Raw genomic sequence first — 25,864 nt, forward strand, 5'->3', positions numbered from 1 at the left:
ATGGCTAATATTCATTTAAACAGAGAAATTCTAACAAATGTACTCACTCCCCCTGAAAGTGTATCTCTATGTGAGTGTATATAAACACTATTCCCAATATTTTTTGGGAAATATTGAGTGTGCACCTTATCCACATATATGGTATGAAACATACATGTATTGACTACAATTTGTGATAGGTGACATTTAATAATTAGCAGACAATTTTAAAATCTGGAAATCATAATTGTGGTATAACTGCCCTATCAATATGCTAGCAGACACTAATTACAGTAAAAATATTGAGTGTGCACCTTAACCACCTATGTGGTATGAAACATACATGTATGGACTACAATTTGTGATAGGTGACATTTAATAATTAGCAGACAATTTTAAAATATGGAAATCATAATTGTGGTAGAACTGCCCTATCTGTTTGCTAGCAGACACTAATTAAGTCACTAATTACAGTAAAAATATTGAGTGTGCACCTTAACCACCTATGTGGTATGAAACATACATGTATGGACTACAATTTGTGATAGGTGACATTTAATAATTAGCAGACAATTTTAAAATATGGAAATCATAATTATGGTAGAACTGCTCTTTTTGCTAGCAGACACTAATTAAATCACAAATTACAGTTAAAATATTGAGTGTGCACCTTAACCACCTATGTGGTATGAAACATACATGTATTGACTACAATTTGTGATAGGTGACATTTAATAATTAGCAGACAATTTTAAAATATGGAAATCATAATTGTGGTGGAACTGCCCTATCTATTTGCTAGCAGACACTAATTAAGTCACTAATTACAGTAAAAATATTGAGTGTGCACCTTAACCACCTATGTGGTATGAAACATACATGTATGGACTACAATTTGTGATAGGTGACATTTAATAATTAGCAGACAATTTTAAAATATGGAAATCATAATTGTGGTAGAACTGCCCTATCTATTTGCTAGCAGACACTAATTAAGTCACTAATTACAGTAAAAATATTGAGTGTGCACCTTAACCACCTATGTGGTATGAAACATACATGTATGGACTACAATTTGTGATAGGTGACATTTAATAATTAGCAGACAATTTTAAAATATGGAAATCATAATTGTGGTAGAACTGCCCTATCTATTTGCTAGCAGACACTAATTAAGTCACTAATTACAGTAAAAATATTGAGTGTGCACTTTAACCACCTATGTGGTATGAAACATACATGTATGGACTACAATTTGTGATAGGTGACATTTAATAATTAGCAGACAATTTTAAAATGCTAGAGTGCATATAGATTGCGATAATCTCATTAATATAGTGATAATTAATGAGTGGAAGCTAAATGACAGTGCACACCCGATATTTTTAATTAAATTGGTGATTTAAATTGCATAGATGGGCAGTTCTACCACAATTATGATTTCCATATTTTAAAATTGTCTGCTAATTATTAAATGTCACCTATCACAAATTGTAGTCCATACATGTATGTTTCATACCACATAGGTGGTTAAGGTGCACACTCAATATTTTTACTGTAATTAGTGACTTAATTAGTGTCTGCTAGCAAATAGATAGGGCAGTTCCACCACAATTATGATTTCCATATTTTAAAATTGTCTGCTAATTATTAAATGTCACCTATCACAAATTGTAGTCAATACATGTATGTTTCATACCACATAGGTGGTTAAGGTGCACACTCAATATTTTAACTGTAATTTGTGATTTAATTAGTGTCTGCTAGCAAAAAGAGCAGTTCTACCATAATTATGATTTCCATATTTTAAAATTGTCTGCTAATTATTAAATGTCACCTATCACAAATTGTAGTCCATACATGTATGTTTCATACCACATAGGTGGTTAAGGTGCACACTCAATATTTTTACTGTAATTAGTGACTTAATTAGTGTCTGCTAGCAAACAGATAGGGCAGTTCTACCACAATTATGATTTCCATATTTTAAAATTGTCTGCTAATTATTAAATGTCACCTATCACAAATTGTAGTCCATACATGTATGTTTCATACCACATAGGTGGTTAAGGTGCACACTCAATATTTTTACTGTAATTAGTGTCTGCTAGCATATAGATAGGGCAGTTATACCACAATTATGATTTCCAGATTTTAAAATTGTCTGCTAATTATTAAATGTCACCTATCACAAATTGTAGTCAATACATGTATGTTTCATACCATATATGTGGATAAGGTGCACACTCAATATTTCCCAAAAAATATTGGGAATAGTGTTTATATACACTCACATAGAGATACACTTTCAGGGGGAGTGAGTACATTTGTTAGAATTTCTCTGTTTAAATGAATATTAGCCATTTATATTAATATATTGATGTCAAACTATGATTACGTGATGCAAAAAGATGTGATAAACTTTGATTCAAAGCATTATTATGCCTTATAGACTGTGGCTGCTAGTGTGTCTGCTAGCTTCCACTGTCTGCTGGGAGTGTCTGCTAGCTTCAGCCGAGTGCTGAAGGAGACTGCTGTTGAAGGTGACATTGCTAATTGTGCGCATGCGCAAGTTTCTATTCAGTTTACGTTGCCATTCGGGTTATGAAAGTGAAAAGCGGTATACATGGCCCGTATATCGTTATATTTTAACCTATTTTCACATTAATTGAGTATTTCTGTGTACATAATTATACACTCATCACATAGCTTGCGTCATTTTTTCTGTGAATCTGACTCTTAATAGAATAATGATTATTCATCCGGAATCCTCGCGCAATCTTCGGCTTGGCAACTCACTTGGTCGCCGTGGACTGTATTGTAATACAGTGTTATATAAAGAACCCGCTACAGTAAGTACTACAATCTAGGGGTGATGACCACTATTGCTCATTAACTATGGCTCAACCACGTATAACATGTTATTGTACGTGACACGTAGATGTAATTCATTTCTAACTTGCTGCAGTTTATGCAGCTCTCTTGGTCGTGGTATCAAAATAGCTTAAGCGGCCAATAAGAGCTGCTAAACTGCAGCAAATTTCTAACCTGTATGTACGAGGTCAATGTACGTAAATAGATCTTGAAAAATACGAATACGTGCATTATGTGTTGAGTATAGTGTCACATGCCTGACACATTTCATATGTTTATGGAACCTGATCATTAGGATACTTACCAGTAACCTAGTTTTAGGTTACTGGTAAGACTCAAATGTGATAACAAATGACGCCTCGTCTCAGTCATACTCACTGGTTTCTCTAAGATTTTGACCGATGGGGTCAATAATGAAGTAGATTTCTATTTTATGTTGCTACTGTGAACGATAATAGTATTTATAAAGCCTACAGTTTTCAAGTATGAAGTTCAATCGATTATGCTGAATGTGAACATGTAGGGTCTACTGCCCTATAGATTGAAACTTTAATTAATATGTCTCTATTTACCAGTATCCACACTGCCTGGGCTTCCTTAATTAAGTGATACAATACAGATTGTTTATAAATACAATACGCTATAGACTAAAATCTAACATGAACCATACCCATAACTATGGTTGAAATATAATTTTTTGTTTTGAAGGCTGAGTTAAAATCAAATTTATTTTTGTCTTCATAAATACCAGATATTTGTTTTATTTTAATTTTGTTGTTACTGTAAAGTTCTTGTATTTCAAATTGTCTACCAAACAGACATAAAAGAATATAAAACCATGCGAGTCCTATATTATACATTTATTTTCCCAGAGTTGTTTAAGTAGTTTTCTAATTGCAGTAGATGTGAAATAGACTTTTATAAAAAAAAAAATAAAAGTTATTTTTATTCATAATTCATTTTTTATTTTGATTTTTTGCAGTGTTTTGTAATGGTACTTTATATTTTTGATTGAAATAGATAATATTGTTTGCTATCTTATAGTAATAAAAGTCTAAAAAGTTGTTAAATGAAATGGTAGTTTATTACAAAAACAAATAACATTTAAAGTGTTGTATTGCTCACAACTCATCAGAGGTCAATTCAGTGTATTGTATGTAATGTAAGACAGAAATCATAACCAATGTATATCGTATATAAAATGTATAATTTGATAAGATTCAAACAAAATTCAAATGTTTTTCATTCCAAAAATTCTGAAGCCGCTTAAAAGCACTATGGATAATTAAGACGATCATCTCACAGTAACTTTATTACCCCCATCTGTATTAAACATTAAAGGATAGTGATTGCCCATTTGAAAACTAAGTTGTGCTGAGGGATTTTGTGCGAAATAAGTTAAGGGTGAGGAAAAAATATTTCAGAAATTTGCAAATAAAAATGAATATGAACACAAAATTTGCTAATTCCTGCTTCCTCGCTCCCATGGTGCCTTTCAGTGCCCATTGTGCCCATGTCAGTAACTCTCATGAGTGATGCAACGACCATGTCCTTTTAACAGCATTGCACATTCTGGTACTTTTCAGGGGGTGGATACACTTACTTCCTGTATGCTATTGTTTCTGTCTGTTCCTGCATTTACATATGAATGAATTATCATTAAAAATACACTGCTGGGTTTAAAGTTTAAAACTTTTTTTTTACCTGCTGCTGTAACTCTAGACTAATATTTTGTTTTATTATAAAGAAGATGCCTTGTATTATGTTGGGCCAAAAAAAGTTGAAAGACGCAGAGTGTTATTCACAGATGAGGAAAAGGAGCAAGTCTTCAAAGAGTGCCATGACTCTCCTCAAGGGGCACATGTAGGCCACAAAAAAACCAAACACAAAATAAAGACTCGTTATTACTGGAGGGGCTTTGATTCAGACATTGATAGATGGGTATGTATAATATATTTGTCACTTGTTCTCAGAAAGGCATCATAAATATATTGTTTTAGAGGTAGCATTTTGTCAGGCATGATGTTTCGTTGAAAAAACATTTTGGTGAATGACCATTTTGAAGAAATTAAAAAATACCAACTGCCTCCAATTGATGTAAATACCAAAATGATTTATTAGGTGAAACTAAGAAATCCGTTGTAATTAATAGTTAGTGATTTCTTGACGTTAAAATGGTAATATGATATATATTATGGTATTTTTTTTTTAAATGGGTAATTAACACATTCATAGGTATCATTCAATGAACGAAAACACTGAAGACAATACAATTAAATGTGACACACTCCCTGTTCTCATTTAGTATTGAGAAAAAGTCAATAATTCATCTGATTTCCTAATTTTAACTAATAAAATAAATGTTGCCAATGATGTGTTAATAACTACTGTTATGTATATATTTCAATCATCAAATAATTCTTTGTCAAACATTACTGTTCCACAATCAAATATGCACTTCTTCTAAGCCTCTCTTCAAAGACAAACATTACACAAAACCAATAGCAGTGCTTGTTTGTTTAACTTTTCAAACTCTACTTTTAGTAGCATCCTGATGCAGTTGAGATTTGTTATATCAATAATGTCAATGGTTTTGATCTTGTTATGTACAACATAACTTGGCTTTCCTATATCCAAGTCTGTATTTTTAATAAATTTTGTCTTTTGTTAATTTTTGTTCCAGCATGTGAAAATAGCAGTTTCAGTACAAATGAGATAGTTGTTTTAAATTATTTTTCTCATTTGGGGGAGGCAATTCATGATTGAGTCATTTGAGATTTATCTTTACTGTTTTAGATTGACATTTGTGAGAAATGTCAGAAGTTTGAAAAAGTGAAAACGGTGGCTCCTGAATTGAAGCGTATAAAAGTCAAGGAACCATGGTACATGTTGGGGATGGATTTGTTTGGCCCCCTTGAAACCACAAAGAGTGGGTAATAAGTATGTATTAACATTGACAGACTATTTTACCAAGTGGTGCGAGTCTTTCCCATTACAAGAGAAAAGTGCAGCATGCGTAGCTCGATGTGTTTGTGAAACATTTTACAGGTGAGTGTTTTGATTTTAAATGATATAATCAGTATTAAATCAGTAAATATTCTTTCGAGATTCAAACATTTAGCTAACTTATAGTGCATGCTGTTGATTTATTCAAACCATGAAAAGAATGTGATTTCCTCATTATTACCTGAAACTATAATAATGTTTGTTTTCATGTTCGTAGATATGGGCTGCCAATACACATTTTATCTGACCAAGGACGAGAATTTGTAAATCAGGTATATGTATGATTAAGTGTTTGTTTTAAAATACTGTAAAATACTTTATTTTAGCTGATATTTATTTTCGCTGAAACAACTTTTTAGGTGTTTTTTCTGTAGAATTTATTTTCACTGATTTTTGACGAGTTAAATAAAGTATTTTACAGTAGTTTGTTTTTTGTCACTCAGACATGTTATGTACAATTATATCTTACACATGCTTCCAGCTTACACATATTTGTGTATTTGCATTTTAGGTGAATGAGAATATCTGCACTTTACTGAACATTAACCACAGAATAACAGCAGCATACCACCCTCAAACCAATGGTTTAGCTGAAAGAACTAATGGTATTGTAAAAACTGCCATATCTAAACTGGTGAATGATCATCAAAACAACTGGGATGAGTACCTTTCGGCAGTTATGTTTGGAATCAGAACATCTCAACAGTCCACTACCAAATACACTCCATTTTTTCTCATGTTAAACAGAAATGCACGTATGCCTTCTGAGGTGAGTTTTCGTTAATAACTATCTATCTGATTGACATTTGTTAGATATACAGTAGTTGCTGGGTAAGCGTCCCAGGCCCTGAACGTGGGAAATTGACAACATGCAGATCAAACTGTGACAGGGAATAGAGCGGCGAATAAAAATATGCAATATGCAACATTAGAAATATAACAAATAATTTATTGTTTATATTGTGACAATATTGCAGATTGCTTTCATTGTTGATGACGCTGAAACAATTGCGTCACTTGCTTTGCAGCTCTACCATGTGCTGTAGGATTTGCTAGAATCGTTTCTAAGGAAGCACAAACCAAACAGCCTTTTTCAGGGTCACAACATATTTAAAAAAGAGAACTATTGTTTCTGCTTTAATAAACATTTTTGTAGACTTGCTGACTGTTATGGTTCTGAAAAATGATTCTATGAAACAGATCGTTAAATTACCTATTTTGATGTCACAGCTATTTCGCGTTCACCCCTCAATTTATGCAATGTACATTTATTTTTCAAGAATTTTTATCAGAATCACAACAGACTGCAAGGAAGTCAACTCTTAAAACATCAAACAAAAAATAGTTTTTTTCAGTTTTTTTTATTACTGTGTAGAAAAAGACCCCATATGGACGTATGACATGACCTAAATTTCTTTATTGTATCAAAATTGGGGGGTGGGTGTGTGCCCAGGCATGATCGCTTACCCGGACAAACTACAGTTTGAGAATCATGGTGTTTTGTAAGATTTATATGCTTACTAATTAGCTCATCTGCATAAGTGCCAATATTAGTATTAAAGATGCAATTTTGTGGGGGAAAAAAACAACAGTTTTTAATGTACACTTCAGTGTTTAACATTGAGATCATATTTATCAGGTTGAACATCTTCAAAGAAACAGTGATATTTATGAAATATGTGACATTACGGACGAAGATAGGGACGAGTACACTGCACAGGTGGTAGAAAAAATGACATCTATTCAAGAAAAGGTAAATGACTTTCAGCTTTAATAAATTAAGTATGTTTATTTCGGTCATAATAGTCTTCATTTTTGAAAGTGTATGATCGCTGTTTACAATGTCTTGAAAATTTAAAAAATGCAAAACGTCGACCAAAAAAAAAATACCCATGACAAAAGAAGCTCTGCTACAAATTTACTCTGATCAATCATCCACCATAGAGTCCGGTCAGTCAAAATGACTATTTTGAACTGTTGGCATTAATCTGCGATTCAGACAATGACGGAGAAATAAATCGAGGTCAGGGGGGGGGACCCATGACCTCAAGATTTTCTCTCGCTTCACGAACCACGTGACCGAGGCCATGAGGCATAGCCATATGGCTAAATACATCACTTTTGTTTCATGTATGCGCTGTGCGGATGAAACTATGCCGTCTAGCCTGGAAACCTGCTTTTTCCTGTTCAAGTTTTAGCTGGGATTGCTGTCACTAACACGGCAGCCGACACCGTCGCTGGTGGGATAAGTTTTTCTTATTTTCACCCCTGTGCCCCCTTTGTGTATGTATATTTTTTAGCACAAAAAAAAACCGACGACACAAATTTGACCATTGTTTGTTTTCTTCGTGTCAGCTTTCTACTGTAATTCGTCTCCCCAAGCATGTCATGTTCCTTCTAGCACACGTCCTTTTAAGGTGGCTCCACCTCCAGAACACGGAGTGGCAGATACTCCAGTGGGTAGCCTCCAGACTGTTTTGGCTGTGGGACGGTCCAAAGACCTGTTTGTCACACCCTGGAACGCCAAGCTCTCGTCACACATAACACTCTTGCTGGCTCCAGGAGCCTGGACCAGGGACGCCTTGTCGATCCCGTGATGTGTACGCCTTTCCTCCCTACCCGCTTGTGCACCGGGTACCGGAGAAAACTTCAACAGGTGCACACCTGCATATTGACACTGGTCGCACCCAATTGGCCAACCATGGCTTGGTTTCCACTTCTGTTGAAAATGCTAGTCGAAACACCAGTAGTCCTTCTGGGCTTACCAGACCTGCCAGCACTACCAATGAGCCCAGCGGTGTATCACTTACATGCATAGAGGCTCTCATTGGACTCGCACAGACGAAAGTCTTGTCTGGGCGGGCTGCCAACGTCCTGGCCAGAGCGAACAGGAATTCCACCAACGCTGCCTACAACTCAAAGTGGCAAGCATACACTGATTGATGTAGTGGAAGGGAGATTATTCAGAGTTTAACAGAATTTGATCGTCGCATTTAGGTAATTATATTTTCACAAATAAAAACCTGAAGCCACATTTTACCATAACATGGTATTTTATGGACCAACGATTTCCTTTCCCAAGCCATAAAAACCCATATTGTCTGGCAGAATACTTATTCCTTCTGAAACCATAAAGTACCATATTTTGTGGTCCTGAGGTTATGATAAAATAAACGTGTATTCCCCAAACCATATTTGACCATAACATGGTATTTTATGGACCAACGATTTCCTTTCCAAAGCCATAAAAACCCATATTATCTGGCTGAGAACTTATTCCTTCTGAAACCATAAAGTACCATATCTTTAATTATTACTGTAGCCATATAATGCCATAAGATAAATCCCCTACGTTCTGCACAATCTGAACGCATAAAATACCATATAATTGATTTTAGACTGGAAACACCCCAAGCCATACAAAACCATATTTGGGGGGGGGGGGGGGTAACATTTTTTTGGACCCCCCAAATTCAAATTCTCAAGTAGCATAGTTACTTGATAAACCATGACTTACTCTTTTAGGCAAGTTCACTTTTTTCTCTGGTTTCATGATTTATTAATAAAATTCACAGCTGTCATGTTTATCGTAATTAGCATATTTTTGTAACCCTCCTCTAATCGTACAATTTAATTTATGTGTCTGAATTTCATGAAATGAGAAGACAATATTCTATTCTAAATGGAAAACCAAGTTTAATGTCAATTTGATTACTTAAAAGGCAGTACTTGGCAATTGAAATTGATTGAAATTACACAAAAAGTCTTGACTAGTTAGTGTGAAATGTATGCTGGGAAAATAGGTGTCCATTTTTCACATGGTATTTTATGGCGTCGGTAAGAAGAGGGTTAAATTTCCAAACATAATGTTTTAACTCCAATAAGGCCATACTGATTTAATTTTATGGATGACATCCATTGGAGACCCCAAATCTAATGCGAGAGGGCGAAAAAAAAAAAACTGCAAAAAAAAAAATGCCGCTAAAACCACAGGACTACCAAGCTGGTATACAAATTACGAATTGAACTACAGAACACAGTGTATCATAAACACAACAAGAAATAAATAAATATTAGATAACAAAAAACTTACTGTGTTGTATTGAAAAAAAATTGAAGTTTCAAGTTTGTCAACAGCAACCTGGAAATTAACTTCTTTGACATTCAAACTACTTCTTTTAAATTGACACTTCAGATAGACTAAGTGTAGACACAAATGCTCTAGAACTACTTCAACAATGTAACAAATTATGAGAGGCTCGATATTGAAAAAAAAACACCAACAAAAATTTGGATGCAGAAAATTATGTGCATGTATCTTGATGAAAATGTGTCATCTGATCAAAATATTACTGACTGTGTGTGCAAGCAAATTATCCAAATCAAAAAATAGAAAAAAAAATAATAAGAAACTTTTCTTCATCTCAAAAGCGGACTTCAGCCGAGGAGCTTCCTCTTCTTTCGCAGTTTTGTCGGCTTCAATGCGGACAAAGCAACCGAACTGACTTGTCACCTGACTGACTTTTAGGCCACCATACACCTCCACTCCTTTCCCATTTTTCTCATCATTGGGGACAGCCACTCTGGACAATATGTCCTTAAAGTTGTCTGGGCGAAACTCGCTTGCCGCTACCAATCTCTCGTATAGCTGTGTAAACGTCACATCTCCCTGGCCGACGTCAATTGCGTACCAGTCTACAACAATCCCTCCGTTTTTCCTCTGAACTTTTATGCTCACGTATTTTGGTGGCGTGGTTGCTATGTTGGAATTCCCGGCAACGCAATACGCATGTACAGAAGATCATTTACGACAAAATTGGCACGTTTTGAGGTAGTCCAAAACGAGTTTTACGACAAGCCGGCGCTTTTCGACAATATGAGTTGGCAAGTTCTGGACAGAAAACCAATCTGTGTCAGTGATTTTTTCTTTCTTTTTTTTGTTGAGAACAAGCGAAAACTAATGCACGTGCGGATGTCATCCATAAAATTAAGTAGGTGTGGCCTAACAAAAATATTTGCACTGCGACAGAACTCATAAATATTCATATAGCTCGTTAATATTCATGACTGACCGGCCGGCACTCCCGTTGGGCTGGCGAGATCCCTGCTTGAGCGTATTACTCATACAGAGGGTTCCTTTGTAGATCCTTCCTCCCACAACGCCGAGTTTGCCTCCGAGATTCAGGCTTTGGTTGAGGGCCTGGTTGAGAGCCAGGGATCATCGATTGGTGACAGTGTCCTGGTGGGTTAGGTGATGTTCTGAGCTAGGGGCCTTGTCCTTTTCGGACGGGTGCGCCGCCTTTATGGGCAATAAAGCCATGCAAAACACACAAACCAGGTTTCTCACCAAGAATTAAATCCCAGGATACTATCCCCAGCCGATCGCCATCCCCCAGCTGGCCAACATTTTTGGCCCAGAGGATCAGAAGGAGTTTTTTTTTTGCCCGGGTCAAGCACCGAGTTACTACAAGAACCATAGTTGGGAGTCAAGGCATGGCAACAAGCACATGTTTGTTTGTTACGACCATGGTAAGCAGGACAGAACAGGCTTCCACGACTTCCATTTCCAGGTGGGTCACTGGGACTGTGTTTGAGGTTTACGTTTGTCTGGCATCCTCGACACTGCGTAAGAGCTCATGAGGTCCAATACAATACAATAACCACTACAACAACGTTGTTTACAGATACATTACAAGTCAAGTTTAGCTTATCCTCAAAAACAACATGAACATGTTTATAATTTTAAAACTGAATATCTTTACAGAAACAACTTCAAAAGTAAAAGAGGAATAACAATCAATGATTAAAAATCATTATTGTCAGTAAATTGTAAACTGTATCTGTGACGTGTGAAATGCGTTCTTTACAAAACTGATGTTTTCCCCAATTTCATTTTCATCCGATAAATAGTGATCATGAAATAATAATTTCTACATGAGGTTTTTTTCATCACTATACAATCATGAATACATTCCCCACCTGACACATAAATTGATGTGTGCGTAGGTTGTTTGAGTCTGATATATCTAAGGATGGCAGGCAAAACTGTTCGCACTAGTACAATTTACATTTAATTATTAACACTTACTCACCCCCAGAGGGAATGGCAATGGTTACAGATATTAGTAAAAGTACACAGTATTATACACTAAAAAGGAAAGAATGAAAATAAACTAATGTACAAAATCAGAATATTAAAAGAAAGATGCATATTAATGCTGTATTTGTTGCCAAATTTCTAAGCACCTGTCGATATACAGTACTATCTGGATGACAATACTATCAATATTTAACAGTGCAGTGAACTGTTCTTCAGGAGGCAGGTTGTGAAATGAGGTCAACCACATCAGCAGCTATATCAATAGAACACTAGAAATAATACATGATTATTTTCCTTCTTGACTAAAATAAGTTATTAGTAACATTGTAGTCAGAAGTGAAAAAAGCACAGGCCATACAATGAGCATTGCTGTTGTAACAAGTTTTGACTCGAAATCATAATAATAACTTCATTACTCAACAATTACCATCTGTGGGTAATGTATGATAAGAAAAATACAACAATAAAGAGAAAATTACAATAATAATACTTTAAAGAAAAAATTACCATAAAAAAAAAAGGTTATTTTTTGTATATTGTTTGTTTTAGGTATTTAACTAGAGGAAAACTGTTGTTGCAAATGTTTATAAAATTGTTTAATCTATCCTGTTTATTTATTATAGCAATTTTCGTTCTTTCTTATAGAGCTAACAGTCTAAAATAACATGGATTTCATTTTCCACTTTTTTATCATTACATTGTGTACATATTTTTTTCTTCCACTTTTGGCTTCCTTTCTCGTCCTAATTCAATTTCTAGATTATGGTCACTTATTCTGAATTTTGTAAACATTCTTCTCATTCTGAAGTCCATTATTTCCTCTAAGTATTTTTCAGTTTTAAATATTGTTTTGAATAAACTGTATGTTCGTAATTTATTTCCCTCGTTTTGATTGTTACTACAATTAACTATTTGATTTTTCCAGGTCTGTTTATATTCATTTGATAGTTTACTTTCGATATATTTTGAGAACTAATTGATGTTTTTTATCTCGTATTCACTTTTAGTTTTATTAAATTAGTTCTCCCCTAAGATATGTTAAATCTTCTTTTTCCAGTTTGTATTTGTATCATCCATGTAATGGTTTTAATACGACTTGCACATACAGTACAATGGCCACACGATTTTTGAAAACATTCAATGTTGTAATAAATAGACGTAGTATGACACATTCAAAGCTAACCAATAGGTGTTTGCCATATAGAGCATGTGACCTGCGATTTTTCATCCAATGCCACTGTTCACATTTGCCATGCTCTTGTTAACATTATAGTTCACTTTTGCTGTTTATCAAACAAGGTACATACCATGTACCACTAAACTGAGCTCAGTATCCACTTATTGCCTGTGAATTCCAGAAACTTTAACAATCGATGCTGTGTGGCCAGTCATGATGCATTGCTGTCACTAGACTATATAGTAGCATTGATATGCACTTACAATACTGCAGCTACTGAAACGTTAACAACCAACTCCCCTGGTAACTCTGATTTTAAACAATGTATTTGTAGTGGAATTTCTCATTTTTAGTGGAACATAAATGCGCTGTTATTTTTTTTTCCAACTCTCGCATGTACGCCACTATTGATAACTTATGGCTTTGTCCATTTGAAAAAAATTGTATTATTGATAAAATAGGAATTATTCTGACTAGGCGTTGGCAACTTTGCAACTATGTTATAGAAACATAAACAAACATTGTCAATAAATCATGGTATTGTATTGTATTAAAAAAATATTAAAACACATCATTATAGCCTTTATGTGTGTTCCAAAAAACATGCATCTTTTTAAAACTTCACTTTACTCTCTTGTAGTATGATGATTGAATGATTTAAATTGCGTTATGTGTGTAGCAATGAAATGAAAACTAAAGTGCTAACTGACTGTCTGAATAATTCTCAGAATCTCTGGAACAGGACATAGTTGCCTTTCCATGTATTCTCTAGTGTTTTTTCTGTACTATATTCAAAGTTTTTCTGGAAACATTGACTTTTACTAGCATTTTGCACCAATATTTGTAAAGCTGTATTAAATACATAGAAATCCCCCTCCCCCCAAGTTTCTCGAAATTGTAATAACGTTCACCTTTGTACAAGCTTATACTTGACCTAGTGGGGCTGTGCACAGTACTGTGTCCACATTTTAATGAAATGAAATGATGCTTTTTTGTGTTTACTCTGTAGGATTGATGAGATTGACAAAAATAATAATATCAGCTTGGTCACTTTAAAAGGTAAACACCTTGCCACTCGAGTTGCATACTCTCACCTGAAACCATATAGACAGGCAACATCACATCATGGCAACACTGTACCTGATCCATTGACAGAGAAAGTAGTTTACTCCATTTCATCACCTTCACCTGTTCCATCATCAACTTTGGAAAAAGTACCTGTTGCATCGACTACATCAAGTCTGCCTGTTCCATCTACCCCATCACTCGTACGCTATCCAACGACACTGAAAAAAGAGCCTGTTCCATTCACATCAAATATTGCAGTGCCAACAAACAGTTCATGTGAGGTGGTGGATTTGTCAGAGATTGAAAATCCAGTAAGTATTGGCATTTATTTATTTATAGTAAATGTGCTTATTAGGTAGCTAATTTACATATTCATTTTTTTAATTTCAGCCTGAGTAAGCAAAATATCAATAACTTCTAAGTAGATCTTGTACATAGAAATTATGTAGTTTTGGGGCATATATTTTAATTACACAAATAATCCTGTGAGTTATACAGCTATATTATCCAGTCAAGACCAGTCAAGGTACTACACTCACTCAGGAGTAAATGGGAACATTGTTTGGTATGATTGACACCAAAACCCATGTACTCTGCACATGTCAGCCAACGTTGTATGCTTTCTAAGACGTTGAGATGGCTCATAAGTTTGACTCAGTGTATGGCCTGTTGACCACAGAAGTTACAATGTGCAGTGTTTTTGAGCATAATGTCATTGTAGAACAAATGTAGTACAGTACTATACAAATGTACATTTATTAGGTCATAATCTGATTTTTAGTAATTTTGTTTGCCCCTCACTGTTTTCTGTTTGTTTTTTTTCGTTATAGGATGCCCCTCTTGTGCAATAAACAGATCCTCTGTGGATACCAGAGTTACGTCTAAAAGAATCTGACAGAGTCACCATTGTTACTCAGGGCCGGATGCTGACTGACATTCATATCGGAGCTGCATGCACAAACACTTCTTCAAAAACAGTTCCCGCACATCAACGGATTTCAGGACACATTGTTGGCACACCAATATCAATTTAAACCAGTGTTAACAGATTCAGTGCAGATATTACACACTGGTGGAGCGCACTGGGTAGCTGTTTGCACAATACATAATGTTCTTTAACAGTTTGTCCGGACAACCATCCAGTCACCTCCAGTGTCAAATAGCTTCAATATATAGTCATTATGCCAATGCAGAAACCAGAAAGCTAGATATTATCATACCACGCACACAGAGACAGGGAGTAAGTGGCAATAACTGTGGTTTGTTTTCCATAGCTAATCTAGTGGAAATATGTATTGGCAATGCAGCTGACATACCATCATTCAAGTTCAATGAAGGTGAGATGAGGACACATCTTTTGAGATGTTTTGAAAAGAGAAAGTTCACTCCATTTCCAAAACTAAGGATAGGCATGCGTCAAAGAATATACGAGAGCAAACTGTTTGCAGTACACTTACATTGCTCATGTAACATGCCTGAAGAATTTGGAGACATGGTTCAATGTGACTCATGTAAATGCTGGTACCACTTGCCATGTGTGAATATGGAAAAAGCAACCATACCAAATTCATGGGTTTGTAATGGTTGTACTTAAAGTATTGTAAGGCATGTACTGAAAGAAATGATTACAATCTTCCAAGTGAGATTCGCAGGAAAATGGTGGTTTTCATGATCAGCTTATTCTGGCTTTTTTAAGTCTGATGTTGACTTTGCAGAGCGAAGCTTACAGCGAGCGCAAGATATTCACATACACCTAACTCCCGCACCCGGTAGGTAATCACCAAGGGACTTTGCAATATCCCCTGACACTTTCCTAGAAGATTTAATGACCGCTGTAGACGCAATAAAGTTACATACACGCCAACCTGGCAGTTAATCAAAACAACCAACCAGGATTTCAGATGGGTTCTGTTCAACTATTACAACGTGTATGCGTCCAAACAAACATGTTTTACTCAATTTTGATATCGAACACTTTATTATTTCATGCATACATATGCTGGTTCATTTAATAAATTCTATTTTGAACGTTTCATGAAAATAATAAACCTAGTTGATACAAATATTTACAAGCGCCCCTAAATATATAATGAAATGTCAAGGCGTTCAGACGAAGACACTGAGATTATATATTAATATTAATATATATTAATATATATTTACAGTTTAATGTTCGTATCATATTTCTCCCACGTGTTACACAGCAAGGATTCCGTCTTTCGTTCCGCATGGGAAAACTTCAAAGGCATATCGCGTCCTGTGTTTTGATTAACTGTCACGTGAGCGTGTTTGTAATTTTAATGCGTCTACAACAGTCATTGGAGTGTCTAGGAAAGTGTCAGGGGATATTGCAAAGTCCCTCGGCAATTACCTACTGGGTGCGGGAGTTAGGTGTGTGTAAATATCTTGCGCTGTAACATATGAGTGATTGTTCGTTGTCATCGTGCAGGGGAATTTCTTCTTGCAAGCCTAAATGCTTTGATACTTTGTTTATATGTACCTTTGGGTAGACCTCTCTTAGATGTGTTCATTTCGTGAAAATATCTTTAATTCTCCAATTTTTGTGATATTTTCAACTTTTTGTTAAAAAACGCATTTCAGATTGCTTTTATATTACGTATTTAGGTACCACATGTGGACCTTTCTCAGATTTGTTCATTTCATGATGATATCTTTAATTTTCTAATTTTTATAAATATTTTTGTTATTTTTGTAAAAAGATACATTTCTGACTTGATTGCTTTGATACTACACATACAGGTAGACCTCTTAGATTTGTTGATTTTCTCGTATCTTCTGTTCTTTAATTGAAATGTGCATTGCTAAAAGTGGAGCTATCTCAGCCGACAGGCTGCTTGTCCTTTATTTGCACTCAGATTTAACTTCCATTATATTTGTTGTAAATAAAAATACAATTTTATCTTCAAAACTGCTTATTTGATTGAATTGATATACCGGTACAAGTATTGTGAGGAATTAACTGTGACCATAACGGCATTTTTACTGATACAAGAAACAAAGTAATTCGTTGTCTTCTTGGCCCCAATTAAATTTCAAAATTTTAGGGAAAAAAAAGAATGTTACATCCCACCCAAATCAATAGCACTATTCATATTTTTAGTCTCTGCTTAGACAAAGTTTGAAAATTGTGGACTTTCTCCTATGTTCATCCACATGCCTTTATCTCAAACATATTTGACTCGATCACATTCAAACATCTTAAAATGCATGTATTCATTTTGTGATCTGATTCAAGATTTGAACATTTGTCACATTGGACATAATGCATATCATGTCTCTTGTACATACCTTGCAGATCATGTTTAAACCTCTGTGCATAATTCATCATGCTATACATACGCATGTGCAAATGTTTCATCAAAAACGAGCATTCCCATCTTTTCAAAACCAGATTTTGTAAAAACAAATTTGGTGCTTGCATTTTTATTTTTTGTAAAATTGACTAGAGCTGTGCAAAGGTTAGTCTTACTGAAAAGGGGCCAATAAAATCTTCTCACTTCACTTGAATAAAGTTCATTTATAACATGAAAAGGACATTATAATGTTCCCATGATATTGTCAACACTTAAAGTGACAATAAATGCTATTCATATTATTTTTACTGTTATCAGCTAGGTCATATTTCTTCATTTTTAACCCCAAATAATATATGCCTCCAACAAACTAAACGCTCACAGCGACTATAGGCCAACAAAACAAATACTGCCATTCTAATAGGCCAACAAAATAAAAAGATCATTTTATTGTAACAGTGTAGAAAATTTTACATTTCCAATTTTGTGTTAAAAGTTAATAATGAACAATGCAAACTTCAAGTTGTACAATACATGAAAACATATGAGCTGTCAACTAAAAATAAGTTTGAAATTGACAATGTGAAAACCACGATTACTTGTAATAGAACGCTGAATATACTGCAATTCAAAGGAAAACGGAAATTACTACTGAGTCGGACATATTGGTGACCAATTACTGGGATGAATCCACACACGAAATCCCATTAAATCGTTTGAGGCACTTGTTTTGTGGAAGAACAATTCTAATACTAGTAACTTCCATGCGACACTAAGCATTAACAATTTTAGACCATTGCTAACATTTCTGCTGTTTTTTTTTTGTTTGTTTAACTTTGTCGATCTGTTTTATAAACATCGTATAATAACGTTACGGGGATAACATTATTCTTAGTGCTCGCCCGTCTCGGAATAATATAATTTCTTTAACACGACACTAAGAGCGAAGAAAATAAAATTTACACTTATGACTAGGTAGATTCTTTTTTTGTTTACAAAAATAAATAATGGATTTTAATAACGCTAGTTTTCGCGATCACGCTAAAAAAGGTAAATTGACTATTTTTCTTGTAAAACATTTTTAAATTGCATGTCGGAACGAACGAGCGTAAATGCACGCAGTGTAGTGAAATGTAGTACCCCTTAGTTTTGAATAAAATTGGCATGGTATTCAAACGCTGATATGAACAAGTCAAGCGAAAGATACACACAGAGAACTGAACTACCACTGACGTCAAAGACTCTGCTATTCTGAATTACGCTGGGAGTAATCAGTAGTATTTATACAGGTAGTTCTATGATTATACATGGAGGTAATGGATTATAGACGGCAAAGCATCTTAATCCCTTAAATGTGGTTTAGCGGCAGTTGTGTATCACCGGCACTACACCGGCAGGGAACGTTAACGGCAGCATATTGCTGCCGGTCACGTTGACAAAAAAGAAGCCATACAAATGTGCGCATGCGCATAGCTAGCCGTGTCAACTTCAGCGGCAGGCAACGTCAGCGGCGGATCACCTGATTGGGACGATTTGTGAAGAGTAAATCAAGTGAAGCGGAATATAAACGTACAAGGGTTCTGATTGTTTTTTAGCATATATATATATTGTGGGGCTACTCCGTATTCGGGAGCTGGCAGCTTATCTTAAATACAGGTCTAATAATGGACATCTCTGGTAGCGTGCTTATCTTGTGAGCCTTCAGCTCGTCCACTGTCACCGGACGGGATCGTTTGGTGAAAGTATATCACCACAACTGAGGCTGTGCAGCGAAGGAAATATACCGGTATCAATTACAATACACCAAACAACACAATATATAAGGTTTCATACACTTTAATTAATAGACATACAGGGTGTTAGTCACTGGAACCAGCAAGAAATGGGGATATACAGTGAATAAATAAAACACTCAATTTTCCGTTGAACAGCAATGTACAATGTTGCGTTCCTTCATATCTGGCATACTGTCGAAGCAGCTGCACTACAATTTAAACTCGTGCTCTGTGTCCAGGGGGTATCGGCAACTGCACTGATATCTGCTGCTACTGGTAGCACCGGTACAACGCTAGCCATTCGGACAGTGAGAGTCAGTGGTTCCTGTTGATCAGCAGAGATTACTGCACAGCACGTCTTCATATCTACCCATTTATAGGGTACAGCTCACTGGAGTCAGGAATCAGCATCACAGGATGTTACATCATCAAGTCTATTACTGACTAAAGATTCTCAACTTAAATACTACAACTAAATTATGGCCATGCAAACAATAAATTGTATTCAACGAAATGATTGATTATCTCAAAATAGCGGACAAATCAGTGTAAAGAGGATGCCAATTTTAGTAGTGGAATAAACCACACTTTATCCAAGTTCTACCAATTCAAAGTAGGAGATTCGGGTCAATGATGTCATATCTATTTTCATTGCCAATAACGCTAGGCTCAGCATATTCCAAGGTATTTCACAATCACCACACTACTGCCTGAGACACACCACTATTCCACAGGGTGGAGACAGGATGTATGTATCTCAAATTCTGCTGATAGCACAATACAGTGAAGTGACTGTATCAGCGGTCTGAAAATAAACATGTGCAATGGGCTGTGTTTGTGTGCTTTTCATTCACACATCAAGGGCTCTGTTTTGTAATTAAAATTATGTCAATTTTTTGGTCAGAGCGCCTTCTAGTATTTGTGGGGAATCATGCTTATTTGGAATGCCCTGATTGGATGAAAGTTTGAGCCTAGCAAGGTGTGATAGAATTGGCGTGTTATGTTCAGATTCGAATAAGCATGAATCACTAATTTGACGGGATAGTGATACTTATAATGCAGCAAGCTGTTTTAATTACTCTTGAGTTTTTATATTTCCCTTTCAAAGGCATTTATTGGTCCACTGAAAAATCAAATTAATGTTTCCATGTTACTTAGACTCTTATTGATCAAGACATTTTTAAAATCATGGGTCTTAACTCCCTTCAAGTTATGACCCGTTGTCCCCCATAAAATAATGGTTGCATCTAATATTAAAATGAAGATGGCGGACTATAACGTAGATTCGTCTCGTTCTACTCTGGATTACTTATGCCTACTTTGCAACCATGTATAATGCGGAGCTCTAAATCGGCCAGAATTTGTGTTATGATGGAAAAACGGTCATTTCCAGTGTTCAACTAGCATCATTGTTCAATTCCAATGATGTCAAAGTTATTACACAGTCAAATGCTCAGTCATGAGCAAATAAATACCCTAGAAAGTCAGTATGTATATGCCTGCGTGTTTTTTACTGTCTTTGACTTTCCCAATATGTTTGTTGCTATTGACAACAATTCAGTCCTTTGCAATGCTTTTCAGTGCAGTCAATGTTTTTCTTCACTACCTACCCAGCTCCTCGTCGGGCACTATGTGGCTGGTGTGGTATATTTATCACAGACAGTAGGGCAATTGTCACATTTAGTGCTCCAAGAAAATATTCTCTGTCCATGTGTATTTATATAAATTGATATAGTTTCTTTGGCTTGAATAACATTCACTGGCTTCGTACATACAGGTATATTGGTTTACCTGTTTCTAATTGAAATTTAGCCAATCTTATTACCCAAGACAGTTGGACATTTGCCACATGCCACAACGCTCAAGTAGTCAAATCTGGTATTGGCTGGAGCTTTTGTTTATATGGAAATTGTCATGGTGAATGACAAACTCGATGGACAGAAAATAATAAAAATAAGCACAGGCTTACTCTGCCCACCCCACTATGAATTAAAAGCCTGTTTATAAGGCCATTTATGTTGGTTTCATCATGTGTTTTATGGAAACAACTTTAATTATAAACTTCTATGTTCTTCTGTACCCAACCCTGGGGATCCATCATACTAAACAACAGGTGTCACTATTACTAAGATTAATGTACTTATTTTATATTAAAATTACCTCGGGGTGTGAAAGCTATACCACGAACCTGCCACATGTGTTACTGCGTATTACCGAGAATGTGCTGGAATTGTTCTAGCTCGTGCCCAGTTCAGTGTAGCATAATGTATCTATCAATATTGTTATTATAATGCATGTTAACTGAATAACTTTCATATGGTTGAGTCATGGTACAGACTTGTTTGTACCATGTGGCGACAGGACATATATGCAATGTAGAAAGAAAACAATCCAACGGTACTCCCTCATATGTTGGTTGTCAATAGACTCAAGAAGCATACTCACATTCCCCGTTGTTGACTCTAGTTTTGTTTAGAACACCCCAGATATGATATTCACATCTGCTATGTAAATTATTTCAGGCGTATGTATGTCCACCTGTAGCATTTGCAAAAACTATTATTAAATTACCATATCTATTTTAAATTTGAATACGAACGTAATATTTTCATCCCGTATGTGATGTGCTTAGGTCTAATTTTCCTCACTATTGATTTTACTTTCCGAACAAACTAGACGAGTCAACCCCTTAATCATTGTAACAGTTTGTATTCTACACATGTTATTGTTACCCCTAATTAATGGAAACATAGTAAATATAACTAAAAGCAGCAATGTATGAGTTTCTAGTTTGATGACGTGGTTGCTATATAAAGACTGCTGGCTGTCACGTGTCTATATTGAGTACGTTCCTCTTGAGAATTCTTAAAATGTGACAGAAAAATTTGTGTATGAATTTGCACATTATATTGATCTTAGCTAAAGTGCAACTTGGGAAGCTAATGCAGAAATGTGTGTATACAAATGATTATTATAAATTAGAGGGCGTTGTCGTAGAGTAAGGACGTGTTCTTTTGCCGCTCCCGCTGGATACAAAAGATTGACAAGTAACTGTATACCTGATCCTGTGATGGTTATTAGTTTAACATAGTAATACTAGTGTGACAATTTCTCGCCATCATGGGTGTATCAGTGGTGCAGTGGAGGCAGAAAATCGGATGTTTTGTGCAACCCGTTCAAAAAATGCAGAGATGTGACAGCGGCAGCCATTCAGGTGAGACCGAAAGATTAGATCCGAGTCTCGCTGTACGTTTGATGCTATTCTTTAGTTTACTATCTTGTGGCGATGTTGAATCGAACCCTGGTCCTAACCCTAATAACCCCGCAAAAGGAGGATATAATACTAGATTACAACAGTCGATCATTGTCTTTTGGTTCAAACACTCAGGAATCATCGCACGCACCGGTACAGGTGACAGCAGGTAGACAATAGCGACATTGTTATTCAGTCGAAAGAATTTATCGACTCCAAACTGACACGTCTACAGATTTCTATTGAAGATCGGTTTACTAAACTGGAAAAACGGTCCGAAAATAATGTCAAAGAACTCAATTAAAGTTTACAAAAAATCGAACTGGAAAACAAAGAACTCAAGTCTCGTAACCGTAAAACCGAAATTTCTGCTGATCAACAAAATGGTTATTCGCGCAGAAGTAATTTGATTTTTAAAGGGATTGCTCTGGTTGATACTAAGGAAACTTGGGACGATTCTGAAATTAAAGTTCGTGCCGTAATTTCGGAGCAACTTGGTATAGGAGCCGACTCTGTTGAAATTGATCATGCCCACAGAATAAAGCGTGGTCTACTACCTCAACCAATCGTTGTAAAATTTACCAAATATAAAGATAAGGATCGAGTATATCACGTGTTCAGAAACAAACTACGCGGATCTGAATATCGTATTTCCGAGGATTTTTCGCCTATGGTTCGCAAAGCAAGATGGAAACTAGGATCGTTGCTAGTGAAGGCAAGAGAAGACGGCAAGAAAGCGTCCATGAAATACGATAAGCTATTAATTGATAATGATATTTATGTGTATGACGACGAAACTGATGAAATTAAGCAAATTAAGAACGCATAGAGGTATGGCCAAGGCCAGTATATGCACCCAAATAATGTTAATAATAATTATATTCACTCATCTACTCTGTCATGTATTGTGTGGAATGTGAACGGTCTGAAAACTAAATGCACCAATCCTGACTTTCTGCTATTCTTATCTAAATATGACATTATTTTTCTTACTGAAACATGGAGCACACCTTAAAGCAAATTTGAAATTAATGTTTATGAAAGCTACCACAATTCACGTATCAAGCGCATGCGCTATGGTCGTACTTCTGGTGGCATTAGTATCTTATATAAAACAAGGTATTTTAATGAGGTGAAATTTTTAAACAGTGAAGCGACTGATAGTATTGTCTGGTTTCTTTGCAGCACTGGTGATTCAAAATATTGTTTTGGCATTGTTTATTGTTCACCCCAGTATTCTAGCAGTTATTCTAATGAAATAAATTTTCAAATTTTGGAGGATGAATTGGCAAATAATACTTCTAAATATACGGAATATACATTTTGTTGTTGTGGCGACTTTAACGCCAGAACGGCAACGGAATCAGACTTTACTGAACATGATAACAGGGATTTTTTCGCTGATCAAGTAAATATGTCAGAACCTGAGTTACCAAAAAGGTCTTCCCAGGATCGTGCAATTAACCCATTTGGCCATTTATTACTAGATTTATGTAAAAACTCTAATTTAAGAATTTTTAATGGCTGATTATTTGAAGATAAAAGACTAGGCCATTTTACATGTATTAAACCTACAGGTGCCAGTGTAATTGATTACGTCCTAACATGTTATGACAATTTTGAACTGTGTAGTGATTTTTCCATAGTTAATAGACCCGATTCTGACCACATACAACCACATTTACACTGAAAACGCTAACCCAAAATGAGAACGAATCCTCAATTGAGGGCAGTATTTTTACTAGATATAATTGGAATGTATCAAATAAGGATCAATTCCATTCATTTTGCAAAGGTGAAACTGCAAATCTCTTCGTAGAAAGATTTCACACTTTAGCAAATATGGGAAATACTATTGAAGCTGCTAATATTTTATCTGTTTTGTTATTTAACGCGGCTGATGGCATGAAACGTAAATGTAAATTGCCACAGACTATAAGAAAGTTTGATAAGAAAAGTAATTGGTTCGACGATGACTGCAAATATATGAAGCAACAGACCAGGAAAGCCCTAAATTAGTTTCGAAATTGTAGATCTGTTGTTAATCTTGAAAACTATATTACTCACAGAAATAATTATCGTATATTGCTGAGGGACAAAAAAAATTATTTAACAATCTCAAAAACGTGAACTTTACATCTCTGCAATCAATCCGAATACAAAGGAATTTTGGAATTTATTAAATAGCAAGAAAAGTGGCCCATCTACAAAAATCCAACCAAGCGCATGGCATGTTTATTTTTCTCAACTCTTTACGAGTACAGATTTGAATTATGGGAATGAAAGTAACATGTTTTTAGAAGAAGTTCAAGACTATCTTGATAATTTATTAATTTTGCTAGAGTCAAATGCAGTTATTGACTATCATATTTTAGATCAAGCCATTACAATTGTGGAATTGGAACATGCCCTTAGTCGGTTGAAAGCAAATAAGACAGCTGGTATTGATGGTTTATCGCCGGAAATATTTAAGCATATTCCTATGATTTTTAAACAATTACTTGTTAAACTTTTCAATACTATAATTAATACTGGTATATTCCCTCCACAATGGGTGCATGGTTTAATTATTCCTGTCTATAAGAAGGGTGAAAGAGATTCAGTTAATAACTATAGAGGTATTACATTGCTGTCATCGATGACAAAAGTTTTCAGCGATATTATATATCATGGTCTGCTTAATTGGGTCAACTTGCACTATTCTATTGTGGAAGAACAGGCTGGTTTCCGTAAAAATTATTCATCAGTTGACAATCTATTCGTTTTATCAACCATTATTGGTCGTTATTTGTCATTAGGAAGTAAATTATACTGCGCATTTATAGATTTTGAAAAGGCATTTGATAGGATTAACCACACCTTACTCTTTTACAAACTAACACAATCGGGAATGGGTGGCAAACTATTTAAAGTATTGAAGTCCATGTACCAAGATATCAGGGCATGTGTTCGCTTCCCAATAGGTATTTCTGAATTGTTCAAATGTACAGTAGGAGTCCAACAAGGCAGTGTTTTATCGCCACTCCTTTTCTCTCTCTTTGTAAATGATCTTGGCGAATCAATACAACACAGCCACACCGGAGTTTATATAACGCCTATAACATTATTTTGTTTTTTGCAGACGATTTGGCAGTTTTTAGCTCTTCCATTATTTTATTATTATATGCAAATAAATGGAGACTAAAAGGTAATATTGATAAATCTAATGTAATGGTATTTAGGCGTGGGGCAGATTGAAATCAACTGAGCAATGGTGGTTTGCAGGACATAAACTAGAAGTTGTTTCTTATTATAATTATTTGGGTATAGTATTGTCGA

At 35.3% G+C, this 25,864-nt stretch overlaps 1 long non-coding RNA gene across 1 annotated transcript; it reads left to right on the forward strand.

The window, feature by feature from the left end:
* The first annotated feature begins 2,574 nt into the window (after positions 1-2,574).
* Positions 2,575-6,416, forward strand: LOC146745922 (uncharacterized). Its single transcript, XR_014929551.1, has 6 exons — positions 2,575-2,599; positions 2,726-2,831; positions 4,601-4,794; positions 5,650-5,901; positions 6,077-6,131; positions 6,371-6,416. It is a non-coding gene; the product is annotated as an uncharacterized LOC146745922 (long non-coding RNA).
* The last annotated feature ends 19,448 nt before the right edge of the window (positions 6,417-25,864 follow it).

Source organism: Saccoglossus kowalevskii, chromosome 5 (genome assembly GCF_978046115.1).
Source record: "Saccoglossus kowalevskii chromosome 5, keSacKowa6.1, whole genome shotgun sequence".
Classification (NCBI taxonomy): Eukaryota; Metazoa; Hemichordata; class Enteropneusta; family Harrimaniidae; genus Saccoglossus; species Saccoglossus kowalevskii.